The sequence below is a fragment of the Anabrus simplex genome, chromosome 1, assembly GCF_040414725.1.
Source record: "Anabrus simplex isolate iqAnaSimp1 chromosome 1, ASM4041472v1, whole genome shotgun sequence".
NCBI classification, from domain to species: domain Eukaryota; kingdom Metazoa; phylum Arthropoda; class Insecta; order Orthoptera; family Tettigoniidae; genus Anabrus; species Anabrus simplex.
Window position 1 is genome coordinate 604,842,188 of NC_090265.1, and position 24,641 is coordinate 604,866,828.

The window sequence follows — 24,641 nt, forward strand, 5'->3', positions numbered from 1 at the left end:
ATTTTTCTTTCCAACCATTATAAACAAAAATGTAATAACTTCAAAACGAAGAGTTTTATTTTAATGAAAATTTCTGCAGAAGTTTCTCTAAATATTTACTAGTTCCCTGTAAAAAATTCTTATGCGTGAGACCAAAAATTTAAGGACAGGAATCATGGTCATGAATTATGCAGGTGTACTTACTTTGGTAGGACCTGTATACCCGCTTCACGTTGTTCCCGACCGCTCTGTATATAAGCATGTAGTATTACTTACTGTAATGGAGCATGCTGTTTTCACAAATTGACGCTGTGTTTGGCCAGGTAAATGTAATAGTACGGCGTAGCACGTGCTTGCGATGTCGTCAGACCTCGTACTGGTCGTGTAAGTAACAGTTAACTACAGGATGGGCAAGCCACAAGACCTCAGGGCATTTGATTGTGACCAGATCATCGCTGACAGGCGTATGAGTCATCTCCGAAGTCGTGCAGGCATTGGGTCCACGTTCCACCGTGTCAAGAGTGTTCCATAAGTACGGGGATTCGAAGAATACCACCACCACCAGGATCAAATGTAGTGGAGTATAATGTGTTTATGACGAATATCACTGTCGGCTAGCTCGGACCGTAAGAGCTGATCGACGAATTTACGGTGCAGCAGATCACTAGCGAATTCAATGTTGGACCGCAACGAAGTATGAGCGCTGTCCCGTCCATAACGATCTCCTGACTATAGGGTACAGGATTCGCCATCCTATAGGGGTACCTCTGCTCACTGCACGTCAGAAAGCACAGTGACTGATGTGGAAAAAGTTCTCCTGGTCAGATGAGTCGAGTTAACAGTTGGTACACGATGATGGCAGGGTACGAATGCAACACCCAGCACATGAGTCAATGGACCTGTTTTGCCAGTAGGTGGTGGTGGCTCTAGCCTCGTATGAGGACTGTTCACATGAAATTAAATCTCATCATCACTCGCCGCGAACGTTCCAGGAACCTGCTGCCTGATCATGTCCACCCATTCGTTCACTACTAGCGCCCTGCAAGAAACCTTTTCTCTAGCAAGATGAATGGGTCAATCGCTTCCAAACTGAGGCCAACTGATTCAATGGACATTCTCCACACATGATGATGCTTGCATAGTCCAGAATGCCACCCGACCTCAATCCTATGTACGCATCTGAGACGCTATCGAGGGGTATCTGCGCGCCCTGGACCCTACTCCGACAAGTCTACGTATATTATGGAATGATGTGTGGCGGTCACAGATTGGTATGGCTCCCTAAACACGCCTTAGATACCTTATGAAGTCCATGTCACGCCATGTCACTGCTATCATCATGGAGAAAGTTTGGAGCTACACGCCACTAGCCAGATATCTCTAATTCATTACACACGTAAAGAAATTGAACGGCTTCTGAGGGGTTTACATGACGTGGGAATGTTCGTTTAGTCAAAAAATATCATGTGCTGTTTTTATAGAGATGACTTATCATGCACACTGGCATATCATTAAAAATTGCCTCATTCTGATAATAAAATCTGTGACATATGTTCGATCCCATTTTTGTCTAAAATAGTTCTAAGATGGAGGATATGTAGTAGCTTCCTTTATAAGATGTATTGTAATATTCATGTAGCCTCCGGTAATCGTTTCTCCCAGATGGACAAAGCAATACTGACCCGGAAAATATTTACAATAGTACTGGCGCGGGATTGTCCCTTGTTAATGAACATCACAGAAGATACTGAAAATGGCCTCATCTAAAGAAATGAAAAACTGAGGAACCGAAAGTTCTGACCTCACATCACCCAGAAATCACCGGCAGAACTCAACACGCGAAGGTTCATCTGGACGTTTTTACGCATGCACGAAAGTAAATTTCTCCTGTTGCCATTTCTTGGCGGATGCAGTATTTTTGTATCCGTCTCTTGGCAGAAGCCGGAGCAAACTGCAGCTTCCACCAAAGTCCCAAGTCTCATCCATGGCTGTGACAATATGGAAGCTGCTGGGGTGTGCGTGGTGCTGAATAATAACACTTGGAGCGTAACTAGTGTCTGAGTGTTATGAAAGATGTTGCTCATGGGGTCAGTCATACTGCAGTAGCACCTTCCTGCCCAGTAAGGAAAGCAATGACAAGCTACCTCACTCCTCATCTTGCCTAGTACGCCTCATTTGGGCTGTGCCATTGGTTTTTGCAGTTTCCCTATAACTTCATAGCCTTTATTGGTGCTATCTGAGGATTCAACTAGCCTCTGGGCTGATGACCTAACAGACGACAGTAAATTTATAAGGATACAGATGCAGGTCAGTTTTGATAATGATTCGATTCGACGATCTCTTAATTACCACTTGCATAGATAAACTGCGTTGAGATTCCTTCGGACTTCTTCCAGGCTTTCCTTCACTGTGTTCAACTCTGTTCCGATAGTTACGGTCGTTATTCGCTGCAGAGCCTGTTTCACGCCATTTTGCCACTATGCATTGCAGACTTTGCTGGAGGTTTTGCCGAAACACACCCAGTTCTAAACTCTTGCGCAAAGAATTCCGCATAGGTTTTCCACGAATTGTGCTTCGCATAACCCCCGACAATGAACACGCCCTGTTTTATCATCAGCACCATTTTGTGTTTACATTCAACTGGTCACTAAATACGTTTTCTACTCTCACCCACCCACTCACACGCAACAACAGGGCGATGTATTCGGGAGATGCAGACATGTGACAGGAACCAATTGGTGCATCGAAATCACTGTTTCCAGCATTTCCTGTGATGGGCAGTTCTCCTTTTCATTAACAAGAGCCAATTTCGCGTCAGTCTTATCCATATTTTCCGGCCCGGTTTCATTTCTTCCATCCTGTATAAATCGCTACCTTCTTGTGTGAAGCAAATGAATGTGGGTTAACTGAAACTAAGTATTCCACAGTATAAAAAGAGTAATGTCTAGGACATGGCATCATAGAGTTAATTTAAATATGACTCAGAGCTAAATTGTGTTCACAGCCAGTGACTAAATCTTTCGCAGGTATTCAAGGTATCCGGACAACGTCGGAGTTGGCACTCATTTAAACGAAACGTTCAAATCAAGACAACAAACGATCACCTATCAAATAGTAAGTTTCTTTTTAAAGAATAGTACTCTGAATTTTTTCTTACGTATGAGCTGCAGATCCATCCCAGGCACACACACAGGCCCTGCAGACAAGAGAAAACAGCATTGTAGAAACTAATTTAGCATTATTTTCAAACATAACAATTTTATTCCCGATAAATGTCAGATTACAGAAATTAAAACACTTCATATTTCGTATCATTAGTCCTTTATTTATTACACACATATTATTAAGGCAAAAATGTTATAAATAAAAATGTAATATCCAAATGGTAGGTTGGATCCCGGCTCAATTCCAGTAATATTTGAATGTACTCCTACACGACAGCCTCACGTCCGTATAATAATAATAATAATAATAATAATAATAATAATAATAATAATAATAATAATAAATTTTGATTCACAGAAGGCATTTTACGTGTACGTAGCGGTGAATGTACGAACACACATATATATCTACACACAAAAAAGGAACACCTTCAAATATCACTGGACTGAACTGGGATCGAACCCATCATTTTGGTTTTCGAAGGCCAACGCTTCTACCGTCTGAGCCACGTAGTTCGGTTTTTCAATAATATGATGTTTACTTTGTAATAATCTCCATAATTTTGGCTGGAGCAGAGTACTATGGTGAGTCTAGTTTTGACTCCATGATAGTAATCAACTCAAGAAATATGTCTTTTCTTACGCACTCTAGCCAACTCTTCCTTTACCGCCTCGATGCCTCTTGCTATCCATTTGGACATTTCGTTGAGCTATGTCTCACCTGGACCAACGAAATATGTTTTCTCTAAGTTTACTTCTTACTTGGGTGAAACGAGCTGAGGGAACCATTTCGTAATTCATTTTTCGTGTCATTTCTTATTTCATTTTTTCGTAACTCCACACAGCCATTCCAAAATCTTAATTTTAACTATGAGCATGTATCTTTCCTCAGTTTTCTTCTTTACCCGCCATTCTGCGCCATAGAACATCAGAGTCCTTTCCATTTTCTGAGTAATGCGATTTGCGACACGTATGTCACACATTAGACCAGAAGCTTGTTTGAAATTCATTATGTGTATAACACTACGATCAGTATCTTCATTCCTGACCATAATAATTCCTATTTACGTTAATTCTCCACCGCAGAGAGATTTTCTTGAATTTTTAGTTTAAAATGCTGTTGATCTTAATTGGCAATTCCTTTTTACCAGAGTTTTTCTCCAAAGGTCTAATTTAATACGAAGTTATTAATGTGGTTCAATGATCAACAATATACTATTTTTTGTGATTTAACGTCGCACTAACACATCAAGGAAGTTTGGAAAAAGCCTACGATTGGGAAGGTGGCAGTCGTGGCCTTAATTAAGGTACATTTTCCTGGTGTGAAAACGGGAAACCACGAAAAAACAACTTCAGCAGTGCCAACGGTGGGATTCCAACCCACTCTCTCTCGAATGCAAGCTCATAGATACCCGACCCTAACCGTGCGGCCATCTCGTTCGGTCAACAAGATGTCACTTGCAAATAAAATAGTCCAAAACACATCTTCCGGAATGTGTTTCGTTGATTCCTACATCGCTATTATACACAGGAGGGGACTGAGTGTCGATCCTCGATGTGGAACTACTCTCGTTTCTAACCGTTGTCTCTATGACGACTGCACATATTCTGGATTTGATTGTATTTGAAAGGCACACTCTTGCCTTTCACTGTCCAAACATATTAAATGACATGGGACGTTTTATTTTAACAAAGGCTAGGAATCTTTTTTTTTTTTTTTTTTGCTAGTTTTACGTCGCACCGACACAGATAGGTCTTATGGCGACGATGGGACAGGAAAGGGCTAGGAGTGGGAAGGAAGCGGCCGTGAACTTAATTAAGGTACAGCCCCAGCATTTGCCTGGTGTGAAAATGGGAAACCACGGAAAAATATTTTCAGGGCTGCCGACAGTGGAGTTCGAACCTACTATCTCCCGAATACTGGATACTGGCCGCACTTAAGCGACTGCAGCTATCGAGCTCGGTGGGCTAGGAATCTAATGGCCATGAGTTGTCAATGACATGCTGCTGCTGCTCTGTGACTTTAGAAGTTGCTTTTTATCATGGGGAAACTGCAGACGCCTGAACTGGAATGACAAGTTAATGTGTACTCAAGGGTTAATAATAATAATAATAATAATAATAATAATAATAATAATAATAATAATAATAATAATAATAATAATAATAATAATGTTATTGGCTTTACGTCCCACTAACTACTCTTTTACGGTTTTAGGAGACACCGAGGTGCCGGAATTTAGTCCCGCAGGAGATCTTTTTACGTGCCAGTAAATCTACCGACACGAGGCTGACGTATTTCTGCACCTTCAAATACTACCGGACTGAGCCAGGATCAAACCTGGTCAGAAGACCAGCGCCTCAACCGTCTGAGCCACTCAGCCTGGCACACTACTCAAGAGTTGAACAATGTAAGCAACATTATTGCCACAGAAACACAATATTTCACAGGGTAGGCATGTTAAATCCAGTCTAAACGGTGTACTTAAGGAATCCTCAAGGTCAAAGAATACAAAACGTGGTGGCTGGCAACGTCTCACTAGATACCAATAACTCATTGTCAAGGATACTGAAGTCTACTCCTGGCTTCAATATTCTGACTACCTTTATATATATATAATTTTGCTTTACGTCGCACCGACACAGAGAGGTCTTATGGCGACGATGGGATAGGAAAGGGCTAGGACCGAGAAGGAAGTGGCCGTGGCCTTAATTAAGGAACATCCCCAGCATTTGCTTCGTGTGGAAATTGGAAACCACATAAAACCATCTTCAGGGCTGCTGACAGTGGGTTTCGAACCCACTATCTAACGGTTACAATGTCATAGCTGCGCGCCCCTAACCACACGGCCAACTCACCCGGCATTCCAATTATCAATCTTTCACATTGCCTTATCGATTTAAAGTAACTGACTGGCTATTTCGCCTCGCTGGGAACTCGCGTTGAATTGCTGGAATGACATTGCTGACAGGCAGTCAACGCAGATGTCTCCTGGGCAGTTATTACTGCACCTCTTTGTTTCTCTCCCATCAATAAATGGCAAAATTCCGATTGAATCATTCGTCGTTTGATTTCCAGAACTTAGTATGACTGTTCGTCATCAATGTTTAACTTTTGTCTTAATTGGTCCATGGAAAGGACAAAATACAGGCTCAGATCGTATGAATAAGGTATGACACGTATGACAGCCCTCCTTGGCCGACCCGTCAGCCCTTTCATTGTCCTCTTATCCCGACACCCACATAAACTTAACTGAATTGAACTCACTTGTTCGGTTTAGAGTTCCGTGATGGTGTGCTTGTCCGCGATTTTTTCTTCTCCGTGTGTATTTTTTGTTCGGAACGTTTCACTCATTGATCCCCTGGTGCAAGGTTTTTGTGAAACGTTATTTATTTAGCTTACGGTAAAAGTTAAGCCACGCATAAATTGAGTATAGGAAAAACAATGAATAATTTACAAAACAGAATAAATATTAAAAAGTCAAAATAAGACACTAAGTAGAAATTGACAGAGATATGTGCATTACTGAAAAATAGAAAGGAAAAAAGTACAAATATATAAAAACATAGTACTGTAATGACGTAAAATATAAGAAAATGCATAGCCCTCAATTAACACATGAAAAATGTGAACTAAACTAGAATGTCTAGTTGCTGCAGCCATTGCCGGGTTGAGTGTATCAGGTGGTTGAGGCGCTGGTCATCTGACCCCAACGTGGCAGGTTCAATCCTGGCTCAGTCCGGTGGTATATGAAGGTGCTAAAATATTTCAGCCTCGTGTTCATAGATACACTGGCACGTAGAGTTCCTGCGGGACTAACTTCTGGTACCTAGGCGCCTCCGAAATCCGTAAAAGTAATTAATAATAATAATGATTATAATAATAAATATTAATTGCTTTACGTCCCACTAACTATTTTTATCGCTTTCGGAGACGCCGAGGTGCCGAAATTTAGTCCTTCAGGAGTTCTTTTACGTGCCAGTAAATCTACCGACACAATGCTGACAATTTGAGCACTTCCAAATACCACCGGCTTTAGCCAGGATCGAACCTACCAAACTGGGGTCTGAAGGCCAGCGCCTCAACCGTCTGAGCCACTCACCCCGGTACAGCTCAATGAAACCATGAGAGTTGTTACTGGTACAGTGAGGTCGACTCCTACTCAGTGGCTGGCTGTTGTAGCAAACATTGCTCCTCCAGATCTGAGGAGAAAAGCAGCAAAAGTACAGTTGCTCAAGAAGACCTTTGCACACAGGAACTCACTTTTGTTCAATGCCTTACGAGATCCACCTGTGATGAGGTTAAAATCCAGGAATCCACTCTGGACTGATCTACACTCCTATAAAAAATTCAGTGTAACAGCAGAATGGAGACAGCGATGGGAACAATGTCCACCCACTAACGCCTTTCTGATTAAAGACCCAACGAAGAAAGTGCCAGGTTTCGATCTTCCTCGACATGAGTGGTCAAAACTCAACCGTTTCAGAACAGGCCACGGCAGGTGCCGATATATGATGAAAAAGTGGGGATATTGTGAAAGTGCTGCGTGTGAGTGTGGTGCTGAGAAACAGACATTGCTTCATGTTGTTGAGAGCTGTCCACTGTCAGCATTTAAAGACGGTTTACGGACTCTGCATGAATTGACACCAAGTGCAGTGGACTGGTTGTCGAAGCTGGACATTCTAGTTTAATTACCTCTATATTTTAATGTGTATGTTAATTGTATATTTTTACAGATTATGCTTGTAAATGCCATACGATAATAATAATAATAATAATAATAACCCCGGTAAAAGTAATTAGTGGCCCGTAAAGCAACATTATTATTATTATTATTATTATTATTATTATTATTATTATTATTATTATTATTATTATTATTGCAGCCATTGAATAGCCGTTGCTGGAGCTGTCAGAAATTCGTCGATAATTCCACGGAAGGCTCTATGTGGGCATCTGAAGATGGTGTGTCATATTGTCTGGAATTCTTCACCGCAGTCGCATGTTGGAGGAGGCCGAAGGCCCCAAGAGTACATCGCAGAGCCACTTCTTCCGGTGCCAGTTCGCACTCTGTTTATATAACGTAACTAACGAATAAGTAAGGAACTCTCATGGGATTCCCTAAGTGAAGATATCCCTGTATTTTATATTACACCCAATGTACATGTCTTTCGCGTAACACGAGAAAGCATGCCACTGAGCTTTACAGACATCACCGAGACGGGTCTAAATACAAAGTAGGTGTTAAGGATTGTATTACATCCATAAGTAATGGCATAATTCCTTGGTAATGGAACATGCGGCAGAAAAACAAGGCTAGTTCCTACACTCACAGTTTTAGGACAATAAAATAAAAACAGAGATCTTTTCTAAAGCTCCTCTTGTATTGAGACAAGTTGTTCTCGCGGTGAAGCAGTGGAGGCAGAGTGAAAAGAAAGAAGAGTGGAGAAAGGGAGAGAGAGAGAGAGAGAGAAAGAGGAAGTAGGAGTGAAGTAGAGTTCATCCTTTTGTGTTGAGACGTACTTAAGTTTCCTGCGTGTAGCAAAATACATTGTGAGCCTGCTGGTTTATTTAGCTCAGTAATCCCTCGTCCTCCCTCCACCTCCTTCCAAGGTGAGTGGAGAAGAGTCCGCGGGTCAGTAGGGGTCAACTAGAGGTCAGTTCGCCCGTGACACTCGCTCCTCTTCGCTAAATGGAACGCCAACAACTTTCTTCCTACCTTCACTAACTAAGTTGTGTCTACAATATTTCTATTATCACTTTATTATTAGAAGAGGGTGGCTATTTTCATCGTGATGATTACAAAACGTGTACAGCTTTCCGTATGTAACTTACATTTAAAGGAATGATACTCGGATATATATGTTTACAAGTTGCCTTAAGTCGCACCGACATAGATAGGTCTTATGGTGACGATGGGATAGAGAAGGGCTAGGAGTGGGAAGGAAGCAGCCGTAAGCCCAGCTGGTGTGAAAATGGAAAACCACGGAAAGCCATCTTCAGGGCTGCCGACAGTGGAGTTGTAACCCACTATCTCCCGAACGCAAGCGGATATATCTAATTACTATACTGTTATACGGGAAGACCCAGAAGTCAGTTGGCAATATTGCAAATAGCACTTTTATTATAGAGGTACAGCAAGGATACAGATAACGCACACCGATAGTTATATCACAGCTCTCATGACCTAAAAGAAATGTTCAAAGTGGTCTCCATCCTTTTCTATGCAAACTTGACATCTTCGAAGCACCGAAGCACATATTATGTCCGAAATATTCAGGGACTGTAGGTGCTCACATTCAGATGAATACGTTCTTTCAAGTGCTCCACGTTACCAATATTTATAGAGTACACTGTACGTTTTAGTTTACCACTGAGCTGGAACTCCACAGAGATAAGATCAGGAGAATGTGTAGGCCACTCAACAGAACCCCATCTGACAATCTTCATCGAACGTTGCACTCAAAACGTCTCTCACAATCAGTCCATAGCGAGAGACTGGCCATATTAACGTTGCCATATTAACGTTTCTCGAATTGGTTGCAGGTGTTCAAAATGTGGAGGTTCCATTACCATTCCACTCTGTTCAAATATGTTATTTAGTTTACTAATGATTTATCTAGGTGGAGTTACGATGGTAGGAAAAAGTCCGCAAACAACTCAACAAATTACTGGAATCTTGGTATTGTTTCTACCTCATCTGCAGTACAAAAAACACGCTGTGCTGTAGATAATATTCTAATCATTGTCTTGCAAACAACACGGACAACAACAAATCCTCAATAACAGTACACACATCAACATGGAACTAACCAATCAAATCTTATCTGAATTACAGGGACTATCTTTCTTGCCAAGCCCCTACTATGCTAGTCAATCGAACGTCTACATACTGTACTTGTAGTGTCAAATGATTTATGGGCCACCCCCTATTTGTAGCCACAATATTGCTATTCTTAAAAAAAAATCCCCACAAGAGAATTTATTATAATTCAATTTGTAGCCAAAATATTGCTATTCTTAAAAAAAATCCCCACAAGAGAATTATTATAATTCAATTTCACCGATTGCGAGTCGTTAAGAATTCAAGCTTGGCAATTGTCTAATTCATTCATTCATTCATTCATTCATTCATTCATTAATGCTATTTGCTTTACGTCCCATTAACTACTTTTACGGTTTTCGGAGACGCCAAGGTGCCGGAATTTAGTCCCACAGGAGATCTTTTACGTGCCAGTAAATCTACTAACACGAGGCTGACGTATTTGAGCACCTTCAAATACCACCGGACAACCAGAATCGAACCTGCTAAGTTGAGGTCAGAAGGCCAGCGCCTCAAACATCTGAGCCACTTAGCCCGGCTGGCAATTCAATTACGTGAATTTAATTTTGACATAAAAGCCAATAGCAAGTTGTGGTAAGTATCTCGCCTAGCGCACTCTCACTACATGTGCTTTAAAGGAAGCTTACAGCGAAGTTTCAACGCCGCAGTAGCCACCAGAGTCTTGAACGAGGTGTATTAATACAGCTGATGATGCCAATGTCACACCGGGACGAAACGGTGGTAGTTTCACAAGCGAAAGAGACTAGAGCTTGAATAATTACGTTTTTTTTGCTAGTTGTTTTACGTCGCACCGACACAGATAGGTCTTATAGCGACGATGGGACAGGGAAGGGCTAGAAGTGGGAAGGAAGCAGCCGTGGACTTAATGAAGGTACAGCCCCAGCATTTGCCTGGTGTGAAAATGGGGAACCACGGAAAACCATTTTCAGGGCTGCCGACAGTGGGATTCGAACCTACTATCTCCGAATACTGGATACTGGCCGCACTTAAGCGACTGCAGCTATCGAGCTCGGTAATAATTACTTTTCATGTTTATTTGTGTCGTATAAAGTTTCAAAGACAGGATCATGTTTTTAAGAAGGAACTTCATGGATATTATTATATACAGTACTTTACAAGGATGCTTCCTTCATTCAAATACTTGACATTGCCAAATAGATCATATCTCACAGTCCTCAAATGTACAGCGTGTACGTCCAAGTACCCGAGATGAAGTAACTGCATCAAAAATCACCTTATTTCTCGTCATTATTACATCCCTCCAGAGCAACACAAGCTGGAGTCATCTTGAGTGCTCTTTGGCGACCTGCCCGCAGCGCTAGCCAGGTAATCAGGACCGTGAAAGTCTCCCTTCCCCGCTATTTGTCTCTGACTTATTTCAGAGTATTCTCTCTACAGTAAATTTTCTCACGAAAATTGATAGCGAGCGTGAAAATTATTGCCAAACCTAAAGGTATTTTCTTTTAAATATAGAATTCTGAAGTATTGCATATCAATAAATAACTTTAAATGACAAAACGGAAATAAATAATAATAATAATAATAATAATAATAATAATAATAATAATAATAATAATAATAATAACAATAATGACTCTCGACTGACCAAAAGCTTTTCATTATTAACGGAACCCAACAAACTGAAAGCGACCTTGCAGAAATTAATACTGACCCACTGGCTACTACACGGACCACATTCGAAAAGAAAATCAATCCTCGTAGCCTACGTTCACAGCCAAGAACCCAACAGCCAGGAACTTGCAACTCAAAAATGCTTGGGCATAGTAAAAGAATGAGGAAATTTTTTACAAGTAGCTTTACGTCGCACCGACACAGATAGTTCTTATGGCGGCGATGGGACAGGAAAGGGCTAGGAGTGGGAAGGAAACGATCCCTGCATTTGCCTGGTGTGAACATAGGAAATCACGCAAAACCATCTTCAGAACTGCCGACAGTGGGGTTCGAACTCACTATCCCCCGAATACCGGATAATGGCCATACTTACGCGACTGTAGCTGTCGAGCTCTGTGAGGAATTTATGGGAAGATAAGAAGAACAAGACGTCCAGTGCTAAATAATGGTTCTACGTGCTCCTTAGAGCACAAAATGCATTACAAATATATAGATCAACAGTGGAAGAATAATAATAAGAAGAAAGCTGGGCTGACTGGGCTAAACAGTTGAACGCTGGCTTTCTGACCCCAACTCGGCGGGTTCGATCCGGGCTCGGTCTGGTAGTATTTGAAGGTGCTCATATACGCCAGCCTAGTGTTTGTAGATTTACTGCCACATGAAAACACTCCAAAGGGATAAAATTCCAGGACTTCAGCGTCTCCGAAAATCAGACGTAAAATTATCTATAATAATAATAATAATAATAATAATAATAATAATAATAATAATAATAATAATAATAATAATAATAATAATAACAACTAGTGGTACACCCCAACGCCGCGCATTTAAAAATTAGCGCCTAAAATATCTCTCCTAATGATGAAACAGTGAAACTGAAACTACACCTACTTAGAACTTTACTCTGAAGATGTCACCACTAAAATCTGATGTAATTTTGTTATTGTAGAGTTTCCTGAACTGTGTGAATTTCTACTTGTTTGTTTTCCATTCATCAAGAATTTTAGACAATCTCTCATAGATGACATTACCAAAAAACTATGATCATGCACCCTGGTGCGAGGAATAAGAACTTATAATTCAAAGAAGTTTTGTATTCATAAGTTTTTTTATTGATTGATGTTCATTTATTTTTGGGTTGGCAATATTTCCTTTTTATTTACGCCAGTTTTGAATCTAGCCAATCCCTAATTTCTGTAATTAATTTTCTACCAATCACAGTCTTCTTCTTCTTCTTCTTCTTCGATTTTGAGTTTAACTTTTAAGCTGACCAATAAGCATGAGATCTGTTAAAATGCTGGCTTCTTTCTTCTTCTTCTTCTTCTTCTTCTTCGTTATGTCCGACTAAGGAGCGTGGTCGAACTTGTTTAGTTGATGACGTTGTCTTTTTTATTCTCCCAAAATCTCTTCATCTTCTCGCTAGGGCTTTTCTTGCGATCCTCTGACCAGGTTTTTTGGTTTGTAGTGGTTGGGTGGTGTGTAAAGCGGTGATTGACGAATAATTTTCTGAACGTAGATCTGTCAAATACCATGTCATCTGTGATGTCTATTTCCTGAAGGTCTTTTCCAACTTCGAGCAGCCAGGTGTTTCTTTTTTTATTTTTTTATATTACTTTCATTGATAGGACAAGGTTCAGAATGCTTTTAGCCAATCTGTGATTATTCATAACTAGCTGATGTACCCGTGCTTCGCTACGGGATTCTCAGAAAGACTGACTTTGTGGTTTTCCTAACCGAAATCAACATAGGTCATTACAAAAACGTAAGTATGAATGTAGCGATTAAGTGCAATGCTATCATATAAAATACTCGATCAAATGGAAAGCCGCACGTTTTATCACTTATAACGAACAGTGCTGCGGTTAGATTGCGGTACCAATCTAATAGTCCAAAGTTCCAGAGCTGGGATGACCAGGCCTCAGATTGCCATGAACACTCATCTGCCATTATTCCGTTAAATATGCACACTGTTCATTCCAATCAGTGCCTCAGAGTAGGGATTGAATAGCCCGAATGCTATGATGATCCAGTATGTTACGTACCAGTAATATCAGAAAATTTATAAACCAGGGGAATGGCATATTAAAGAAGAAATTTTTCCAACTCCCCAGCTACTTCCCATCAATATTCAGGCAGGCTGTTACACTCTGTACGACTGGGCGAGTTGACCGTGTGGTTAGCGGTGCGCAGCTGTGAGCTTGCATCCGAGGGATAGTGGATTCAAACCCCATTGTTGGCAGTGCTGAAGATAGTATTCTTTGGTTTACCACTTTCACACCAGTCAAATGCTGGGCCTGTACCTTAAGGCCTAAGACACTCCTAGCCCTTTCCTATCCCATCGTCGCCATAAAACCTATCTATGTTGGTGCGACGTAAATCAAATAAAAATACTCTGTACGCAGCAGTAATCCTATCTACCGGAGATGAGGGACAACAGAAGACACAAAGCACATCACGACAAACAATGGTCAATATAATGGTATTGTTGATCAATGTTATGATCTTTCTATATTGTAGGCCTTCACATTTAGTTTTCTTTCAACTCTGTGATTTGTAAAATGTTTTATACCCTAAACTGTAGTTTCTTATTCTCTGACTTTAGACACCGATTTTCATTAAATACTGTTTACCCATTTTCTCGTTACTCGGTGCTGATATGGACTAAGTGACAAAAATCCAAATTCATGAATATCTTTGTGATCATAGCCAGTACGGTAACAATGTATAAGACATGAATAATAGGAAATTTAATATTATATAACCTTAGTTATGTAGCATTCATCGATTACACCTCTAATAAGAAATATTTGAGAATTACATTTTAGGCCTTCCCCTAAACGACCATTTCACTCAGCGTGAATAATTTTTTTTTTTTTTTTTTGCTAGGGGCTTTACGTCGCACCGACACAGATAGGTCTTATGGCGACGATGGGATAGGAAAGGCCTAGGAGTTGGAAGGAAGCGGCCGTGGCCTTAATTAAGGTACAGCCCCAGCATTTGCCTGGTGTGAAAATGGGAAACCACGGAAAACCATCTTCAGGGCTGCCGATAGTGGGATTCGAACCTACTATCTCCCGGATGCGAGCTCACAGCCGCGCGCCTCTACGCGCACGGCCAACCCGCCCGGTTTGAATAAATTTACAGTCTAGACTATAGCGACTTATTTCCTGACTTTACATACCGATTTTCACCAGGATAGGACTACTAATAAGAATATTTGAGAATTAAATTTTAGGCCTTCCCCTAAACTACCATTTTTCTCAGCATGAATACAATTATTGATAGCCTAGATTGTAGCAGCTTATTCCCCATCTTTGAATACCCATTTTCTTTAAAATACGACCACTAATAACATAATTGTTGAGAATTCAATTTTAGGCCTTCCCCTAAACTACCATTTGACTCAGCGTGAGTAAAATGATTTATAGCCTAGATTGTAGAGGCTCATTCCCCAACTTCACATACCGATTTTCATTAGACCACTAATAACATAAATAGTTGAGAATTCAATTTTAGGCCTTCCCCTAAACTACCACCTCACTCAGCGTGAGTAAAATGATTTATAGCTTAGATTGTAGAGGCTCATCCCCCGACTTCACATACCGATTTTCATTAAATTCTCTTCAACCGTTTTCTCGTGATGCGTGTACATACATACATACAGACAGACAGACAGACAGAAATTACGGAAAAGCAAAAAGTGCATTTTCTTGTTACTATGGACATGACCGATACAGAAATACCATTATTTTCAAATTCTGAGCAATGTACAGACAAAACTCTTATTTTATATATATAGATATGTCCGTAAAATTTCGAATATCTTTTCCTACATGTCTCTGATATTTTCTCTGGGTGTTGGTACGAGTCGTGAAATTTCCTTTTCCAGATTTTCCCTGAACAGATGGTCAAAAAATTTTCCTTAAAGTTATTTTTCTTTCTTGCCTTTCTACATCTTTAATCAATAATCTGCCGCAATGATCAGTGTTTCAGCTGCATATACTGCTTCAGGCTTGATTGCAGTGTTGTAATGCCGTAATTTTGCATGTCTGAATATGGATGTTTCATTATATTATTATTATTATTATTATTAAGAACGAAGATGTTTTTCAGGCCTTTGGACTTACCACTTTAGCCACTTACTTCCCTCCTAATATAACATATATGCCCTCTGATTCTAATGGCCGTTAGGAGTGTGAGCTGGTATGAATCTGAGCCAGCGAGAGTGAAATACTCAACTCCATCAACTGGTCGGCCGCTGGGGCAAGAACAGTTAAATGAATGAGCGGACGAAGCGACAAAAGGTGGAATCAAATGTTAAAGCTGCTTTGGTGATCCCTGGAGTTGCGCCGCGGGGAAGGAAAAAAAAAACTGCGGTGGTTCTTTCGGCGTAACTGAATACTCAGCACTTCGCTCACTGGACAGCCACTTCATCTTCTGAGGTGTCTATGCGTGGAGAGGAAGTCAAGTTCATTCGTTACGTTTACCACAGACCATTCAAGGGTAGGAATCTCATTTTTATCTAATACATATGTCTGTACTGTTTGAATATTAAACTGATACTTTGTATTAATACCAGACAGGGCAAATGATGTCCTTTGTCAGATTCAATTTAAATTTTGTCAGTCTGTCCATCCGTACATCCGTCTGTCCATCCGTCCTTAAACTTGGCATTTATGTTTAGGATAAAGACAATTGGGATTTTAGCTATAGGTTGCAGAAATAATCCAGCAAAATGGGTGCGTCAGAGGGGGCCGAGATAATATAATCTCGTATCTTTCTTACGGTTGATTTTACAGGAAAAGTTTTCACGACAAAATGTATTTAGAATATTACTTGCAAACCTCTTTTGTCCCATATTTCTTTTTTCGAACAAACACAGCTGAGTGCTGTGTTAACGCGCTACGTCTATGGAGCCACGCTCTGCACTCAGGGGTTCGAACCACACCGTCTGCTGTCCTGAGAACGATTTTCTTTGATTTCCCACTTTCACTTCCAAAGACAGTTCTTATTCAGAGGCCACACCCGATCCCTTCAATCTCCTTACCAAATTTTGTTCACCATCATCCATTTCTTTTTCATTCGCTCCTCATCTGTGGTTACCGTTAGGAAGGGCATCCAGCCGTAAAACCATGCCATTTAAATTCATATTAACTCATTTACGACCCCATATCAAGAAATGAAACAACAGAGAACTGGAAATAAGGGAGCGAGCTCGATAGCTGCAGTCGCTTAAGAGCGGCCAGTACCTAGTATTCGGGAGATAGTGTGTTCGAACCCCACTTTCGGCAGCCCAGAAAATGGTTTCCCGTGCTTTCCCAATATCACACCAGAAAAATTCTGGGGCTGTACCTTAATTAAGGCCACGGCCGTTTCCTTCCTACTCCTATCCCTTTCCTATCCCATCGTCCCCAGATGACCTATCCGTGGCGGTGCGACGTAAAGCAAATTGTGAACAAAAGGGGTAAAACAGCCAGTATGGTGAGTTGCATATTGATAAGATCACTTTGCTTTCTGGCATACTGTCGTAATAAAGAATACTAGAATGAAGCCACTTAAGGAATGTAAACCCCCACACTGCCCGGGTACTTTTCTGGATGTATACTTCCAGGACTTGTAATGCGTGTTAATTATGTGAGAAATGAATATATGTAGACTTCCTTACCATGATGTTGATTATTTTACGAATTAGTTTTTAGTTTTAGTGTTAATGTTTTGTGCTTGATTTTAAGAATTAGTTTTAGGTTATTTTGTTTCCCGTTAAATTTTGTCCTTGTGGCAGCCCAGATTGTGGTAGTTGATCTTTTCAAATACATAATAAGAAATTTGCAATTAGTCTTTACGCGATGCGTTACAGATAGGATATACACGATTCCAACTGCCATTGCGGCTACCACCAATCAGCCTATCGACCCCGAAAACTGAGGATTCAACACTAAACTCTGCCACTTGGACATTTAATTTTTACCCCTTTTCACACCCCATCCTCATGAACTTGAGTTTAAGCAGCATCCAGAGTGTCCCAATTCAACTCGGAGACCCCTAAAACTATGGATTCGATACTAATAATATAATAATATAGATCATTTGGATTATTTTTACATGCCACCCCTCCCCACCCGTATTTCTAGGGATATCTTACCACCACACTAGTTTTTTATATATGTACCAAGTTTGGTTGAAATTGCTCCATGGGTTCCAGCATTGCCACATTATTTGCATATTTCAGTAACAAAATATACGTACAGTAACCAGCAGCCAGCTGTGCACTTCCCCTTCCCATTCTTCCTGCATACTACTTCAGCGTAAATCATTTGCCGTGCCAAGTGGCACTGGCCTGTGTCCGGGAACCTACTACCGTGCGCGTAAATGTTTGTCAGTAGAGCGCGAATTTGCTTTTATAGTTCGTATACTTGCACATAAACGGAATACGTGCATAGTCTTGTCATACGTGCATATAAATGCATAACTGCCGTTTTTATTAATGTTTTGTATAAAACAACATATAATATTGTAGCCTATATTGTTCAGTTTGGTACAACAATGCAAATAAATGAATATGTGAAAATTCCATTCATCGCCGGAAGCCTTTACTATGTACTGTTGTTGACAGACGACAATATTAACAAAAGCTTGACAATGTGTATTTTTTAATTTCCTTTTTTTTAGTGGCGTTTCGGTATTCGGTTCGGATCATCGAAAAATAATGTTTTATGAGACCTGAAGTAGCAAAGAGGAGACATCTTTCCTCGATACTTGGCAGGAACCAACCTACCCTTTTCAAAAGGTATTCCTACTTAAAGAGAAGAATTAAAACAGAAGCAGTCTGTAACTAAATAATGTCGCCATTTTCTTTGTTCTTGTTACTACCAGGACCTGACCAGTCCAGACCAACTGTCCTGTCCACACGAATATTTTGTAGCGCTATCCTATCTTTATCGTTCATCTTTCAAGTTATTCAGTATCTGTGGATAATGCGCCGTCGCCGTCGTTGGCAAGCCTGCTTAGTGCATTGCGAGCTCGCCAGAGCCGCCACTATGTTGGATCTATAACCTATACTTTCATGTTTTCGTTGTATGAAGACCAGTAACCAGTAGAAATCTTGCCAAAAGAAAAAACAGCTGAAAATATTCTGCTTCAGCAGTTGATATTTAAAAAACCAACCTTACATATAGAGCAAACATATTTTTCAGTTTACAATTGTACATATTATTTCTTTCTTTCTTAATCCATTTATCCTCCAGGGTTGTTTTTTCCCCTCAGACTCAGCGAGAGATCCCACCTCTACCGCCTCAAGTGCAGTGTCCTGGAGCGGAAGACTTTGGACCAGGGAATTCAACTGGGGAAGGAGACCAGTATCTAGCCTAGACGGCTTCACCTGCTATGCTGAACAGGGGCCTTGTGGGGGAGGGGGAGGGGTGATGAGAAGATTGGAAGGGATAGGCAAGGAAGAGGGAAGAAAGCGGCCGTGGCCTTAAGTTATGTACCTACCATCCCGGCATTTGCTTGGAGGAGAAGTGGAAACCACAGAAAAGCACTTCAAGGATCGCTGAGGTGGGAATCGAACTCTCCTCTACTCACTTGAACTCCCGAGGCTGAGTGGACCCCGTTCCAGCCCTCGTTCTACATTGCAAATTTCGTGGCAGAGCTGGGAATCGAACCCGGGCCTCCGGGGGGAGGCACCTAATCACGCTAACCACTACACCACAGAGGCGAACTCAGAGATTTGAGCCTATCTTAAACGGTCATGTCAATTTTTGACAGTCACCGGTACTACTACTACTAATAACTACAATAATAATAATAATAATAATAATAATAATAATAATAATAATTGTACCGGAGGCACACCTTCTCCGTCCAGTTGAATTAAATCTTAATTCTATTATTCTGTCAATTCTGAATTATCTGAGAATATTGGACAGATTGATTATAGATTATCTGACCACCTCAATCCTCACTCCAACCCTGATCCATAGTTTTAAAAACTTGTTTCCCTAAAAATAAAGTGCATATATTGCTGTTATTAGTGCACGTGAATCCGCCCTTAAAATACCAGACAGGCATGCATTCGACACGATCCCCGCACCGCTCATCACCCCTCTGCCACCACCGTGCTCACAAGGCAAAGTGCACAGCTAGCCGCCGACAACTGTATTTAGTGCTAAGTACTGTTTGTTGCAAAATGATTACTGTACATCACTGCATTGTTTGTCTTTGCTAGTGGTTGAAAAAATTGACATGTGGAGGGTATGACTGACAGTAGGCCTATGTTTCAGGAAGTGACTTTATTTTGCAACAGCACTTGGCGCTGTAAGTACATACATTCTATTGCTGCAGTTTACCAGTAAGAAATACTTTATTGTAGCAATGGTGTGTCTTATAAATGTATCGTGTTCCTGTTCACATTGCATAACTGGTTTCATGCTGAGATTATTTCCTACGCCAGTACAGCACAAAAACGTTGTGGTCTTATCAATATGCAACCTTAATACTATAAAAGAATAAAGATGCAAAATCAAGCAAGCTAGTTCGCATTTTTTCCCAGCTGAAGAGAGGCCTCCAGTTATATGTGGAATCTCAAATTACAATTCAGGAAACAATTAAAAAAAGGTTCATAACAACTTAATGCGAATTTATCCTTTGTAACTCAGAGATTTGAGCCTATCTTAAACGGTCATGTCAATTTTTGACAGTCACCGGCACTACTACTACTACTAACTACAATAATAATAATAATAATAATAATAATAATAATAATAATAATAATAATAATAATAATAATAATTGTACCGGAGGCACACCTTCTCCGTCCAGTTGAACTGCGCGTCTTCTCGAAGGCCATCTGTGCTGTGAACATTAAACTATGTATCTGAAAATTCTCGGACCTTTAATCTGTAGATGTCTCTATTATCGGCCTATGTGCCCCCTCTGGCGGGAGTACGGACTATTAATTTACAAGGGATTTTCTGTTGTCTACGTTTGTAAACCTTAAGTGTTAGTAGATTGTTTTACGTGTATATGCTGAGGTAGTTCGCACTTCTACGGCTTCCTTCTTCCTCAAGTTATTAACCAATAAGAAACTGTGTGTATATTCTCAAGCAAATTTAAATTCGGGGTGAATACAGGCATTCTGCCTAGGTCGAGAGAATTCTGGAACTTTCCCCTCTGAGTGCCTATAAAATCTAGGCGCTATAGGGCCGTATTGTCATCTTCATCGCTCCAGTCTAAGTGTGTGTACAGTGTAATAGGAGGCACGGGCAGCCTTACCGTCGTCGGAAGGCCCAACAACCCACAGTAATGACAGACATCTTTTAACATGTGATAGGTCCAGACAGTTAACTTGAGGGGAAGGTTTCAAACTTCCTCCTTAATGTAAAATGCTGAGGTTTAATATCGCCTTTTAAATTTACGTTTTTAGGCAAATCTGAATACTTTGTTCAAATCCCTGCTGGGGAATGTATCACTTGGGGAATAAAGAGTATTCAACCTCTATTAATTCCCACTTAATTTGGTATGGGTGTGACTATGACTTTATAAAACTCTAAATTCTTCATACTTCCTTGGAAGTTAATATTTCGCATACACTCCGACCCTTCCTCCAGCCGCGGTCTCTCGTGGGGCCACCTCCACTCGGCCAGGAAGAGGACGTGGAACACGCGGGGCGAGGCGCAAACAGGATAGGACATACAGTAATGCGCTCTCCTCTCCGGACATCAGCGGACCTCTCCCCGTCGGATTCTGAGGCAGAACACCTTGTCTACGATTCAGCGTTCCTTGACGGGACTATCGCCGTTGGATGTGTAACCAACGGTTACTCTTTCTTTTGATTGTTTTGTTGTTTGTCACTTTTGTTTAAGTGTGTATCTTCCTTTGCAGGTAATAGTTATGTAGGTAAGGTAAGGGTTAATCTGCCCGAAGGCAGGTCCGAACCTCCGCAGAGGTGTTCCTGAGCCGGAGTTTACGTGCGGTAGGGTGGCCAGTTCCTTTCCGCTCCTCTATTCCCTTACCCCCACCAACAGCGCGTGACAACCCATCCAACTCCTGACCACGCCCAATGTTGCTTAACTTCGGAGATCTCACGGGATCCGGTGTTTCAACACGGCTACGGCCGTTGGCAATAGTTATGTATTGCCCGGAATTCGGGCACATTATGTCTATAAATTGTGTGTAAATATTAATATTAAATATATAGCATGGAGGGGGTGGCACCCTTCTGGACCCCCTCGCTGGCCTTTCGCGGCAAACGCCTGTTCTGTTTCATCTACACGCGAAAGCCCGCTCGGCTATAAAAGCGGGTGGATGAGGCGGCTTGGGTAATAAAGAGTGTTCACCCTCTATTAATTCCCACTTAATTTGGTATGGGGGTGACTATGATTTTCTAAAACTCTACATTCTTCATACTACCTTGGAAGTTAATATTTCGCATCTAGTCACCCCTTTGTAGTATAGGCTTAGCTCTGCAATTTCGGTCCTTAAGCTCGTGTAGGACTTAAAGTGTCTTTCAAAAGTAGTGCAAGTGCTCCTCCTCCTCCTCCTCCTCCTCCTCCTCCTCCTCCTCCTCCTCCTCCTCCTCGCATTTTGTTCATAGCTGATCGTCTTAAACCTTTTATTTTGTACTGTAAGGCCATTTAGAATGGGCACTCATTGCTCATGTTTAAATTGTTATTATGTATAGACGAGTGTGTAACAGACTGCCGAGCAGAAATGACAGTAAACACAGTTTTTGAAGTTTATCTAGTGTAAATTTATGTAAGAAACGGGTGTTTATAAGAGGCTGGATTGTATTAAAGATTGAAGCTCAAACTACTATACGGTAGAGGCGCGCGGCTGTGAGCTTGCATCCGGTAGATAGTAGGTTCGAATCCCACTATCGGCAGCCCTGAAGGTGGTTTTCCGTGGTTTCCCATTTTCACACCAGGCAAATGCTGGGGCTGTACCTTAATTAAGGCCACGGCCGCTTCCTTCCAACTCCTAGGCCTTTCATATCCCATCGTCGCCATAAGACCTATCTGTGTCGGTGCGACGTAAAGCCCCTAGCAAAAAAACTACTATACGATGTAAGTGAGTGGAACAAATATGCTCTTTGAAACAGTGTACCTTTGGAGCTATATTGCTCATCCCTTATAAATTCTCTCTCTTGTGCATGATTTTGGACTTAAAGTCATTATTGTTGATGGAGCTGACGAGCTAATATTGAACTGTTATTTGTTGTTGTTGGGTCAGATTGTATAACTACAAAATTTTAAATTTGGAAGAAGAAAAGGAAATAAAATTTCAAAATTTATTACTTTAATTTACCCTCTGATCTTTTCACTGTCCACCCATTCACCCCAATACCTTCTTACACCTCTCTGGTTCACAAAATCCCTGGAATAATAATAATTATTATTATAATAATATAATATGGCTACCGCAATCATGTAGGCACATTCACTTGACTCCAAATAGGTTGTATATGTGTAAATTTTTATTATTTTACTCTAACAAATGACAGAAAAATCGGTATTCTACTGGGCATCCTCTTACCTGTATGTATGTTCAGTCCGTCAGCGATGCCGCTGGTGGGATCCTCAACAGCTCTGCCATCAGCTGTCATAGATGGCCTAGGCATCACTGAAGAGGCGAACTAGGGAAATGAGGAGTGAGGTAGTTTCCCGTTGCTTTCCTCACATCCTCTTACCTAGATTTAATTAATTTTATCAAGTAAATAATTAATGTATCACTGGGGATCCTTCATCTGCTGATATTTTCTGCGATAAGCCTGGCAGAAGTTAGTGGGACGTAAAACCATTATTATTATTATTATTATTATTATTATATTATTATTATTATTATTTGTATTATGAGCCTTTATCCCTTGTTGTCTCTTAGAAAATACATGTTCATAAAATATAATAAACCGAGCTCGATAGCTGCAGTCGCTTAAGTGCGGCCAGTGTCCAGTATTCGGGAGATGGTAGGTTCGAGCCCCACTGTCGGCAGCCCTGAAAATGGTTTTCCGTGGTTTCCCATTTTCACACCCGGCAAATGCTGGGGCTGTACCTTCATTAAGGCCACGGCCGCTTCCTTCCCACTCCTAGCCCCTTCCTGTCCCATCGTCGCCATGAGACCTATCTGTGTCGGTGCGACGTAAAGCAACTAGCAAAAAGTATATATATATATATATATATATATATATATATATATATATATATATATAATAAAGGAAAATATACAAAAAAACGTTGAGTGCATGACTGTGTAATTTGGGAAATGATTTCTCTTTCCTGGTATTTTATCGTAAGAGACGTCTCTTTTAATGACATGTTTACTTTATAATAGTCTCCTTAATTGTAGCCAGAGCAATGGACTATGGTGAGCCTAGTTTCGACTCGATGAAAATAATTAACTGTCTTCAGAACAGCGAATTTGGTTCGTATCCAACATATGTTTATTTTTTCTCGAGCTATTCTCGGAGCATTGTTTCTCAAATAAACAACGAACTCAGATCACTCTTGTGCATGCATCACTTGTGATGCGTCCCATATCCGTGAAAGACGGCTCCACGTAGGCTGCATATCTGGTTGACCCGGGAAGTTCAAGTTCCCGTGGACTGTCCCAAACAGAAAACGCATTCCTTAAGAATTTGCCCCTCTGAACGATGGCACAGTAGTTCAGATGGAACCACTCAAATGTGCCCTACTTTTGAACGTGATTATTTTACGAAAATCTTTCGTCTCTCATACTAGGAATATCAACCTGTTCATGAAAGACTTGTTTCCTTTAAATGAAAACAATTTGCTTTTATAGGTCTTATAGCGACGACGGGATGGGAAAAGCGTTGGAGTAGGAAAGAAATGTTCATAGCCTTGACTAAGGTGCAACCTAGTGTGGAAATTGAGAACCATGGAAAACTATCTTCAGAACTGCCAACAGTGGGGTTCGAACCCACTATCTCCCGAATGTAAGCTGACAGCTACGAGGCCCAAACCGCGCAGCCACTCTATAACTGACCCCCATGTAATGCGAAATGCTT

The 24,641-nt window shown here is 40.9% G+C and overlaps 1 long non-coding RNA gene across 1 annotated transcript in view; it reads right to left on the reverse strand.

The window, feature by feature from the left end:
• LOC136870865 (uncharacterized) overlaps positions 1-24,641 on the reverse strand; it is an 882,383-nt gene that overhangs the window by 653,125 nt on the left and 204,617 nt on the right. The window contains exon 3 of the long non-coding RNA XR_011018019.1: positions 3,137-3,175. This is a non-coding gene — a long non-coding RNA (uncharacterized lncRNA). The remainder of the gene's footprint in view (positions 1-3,136; positions 3,176-24,641) is intronic.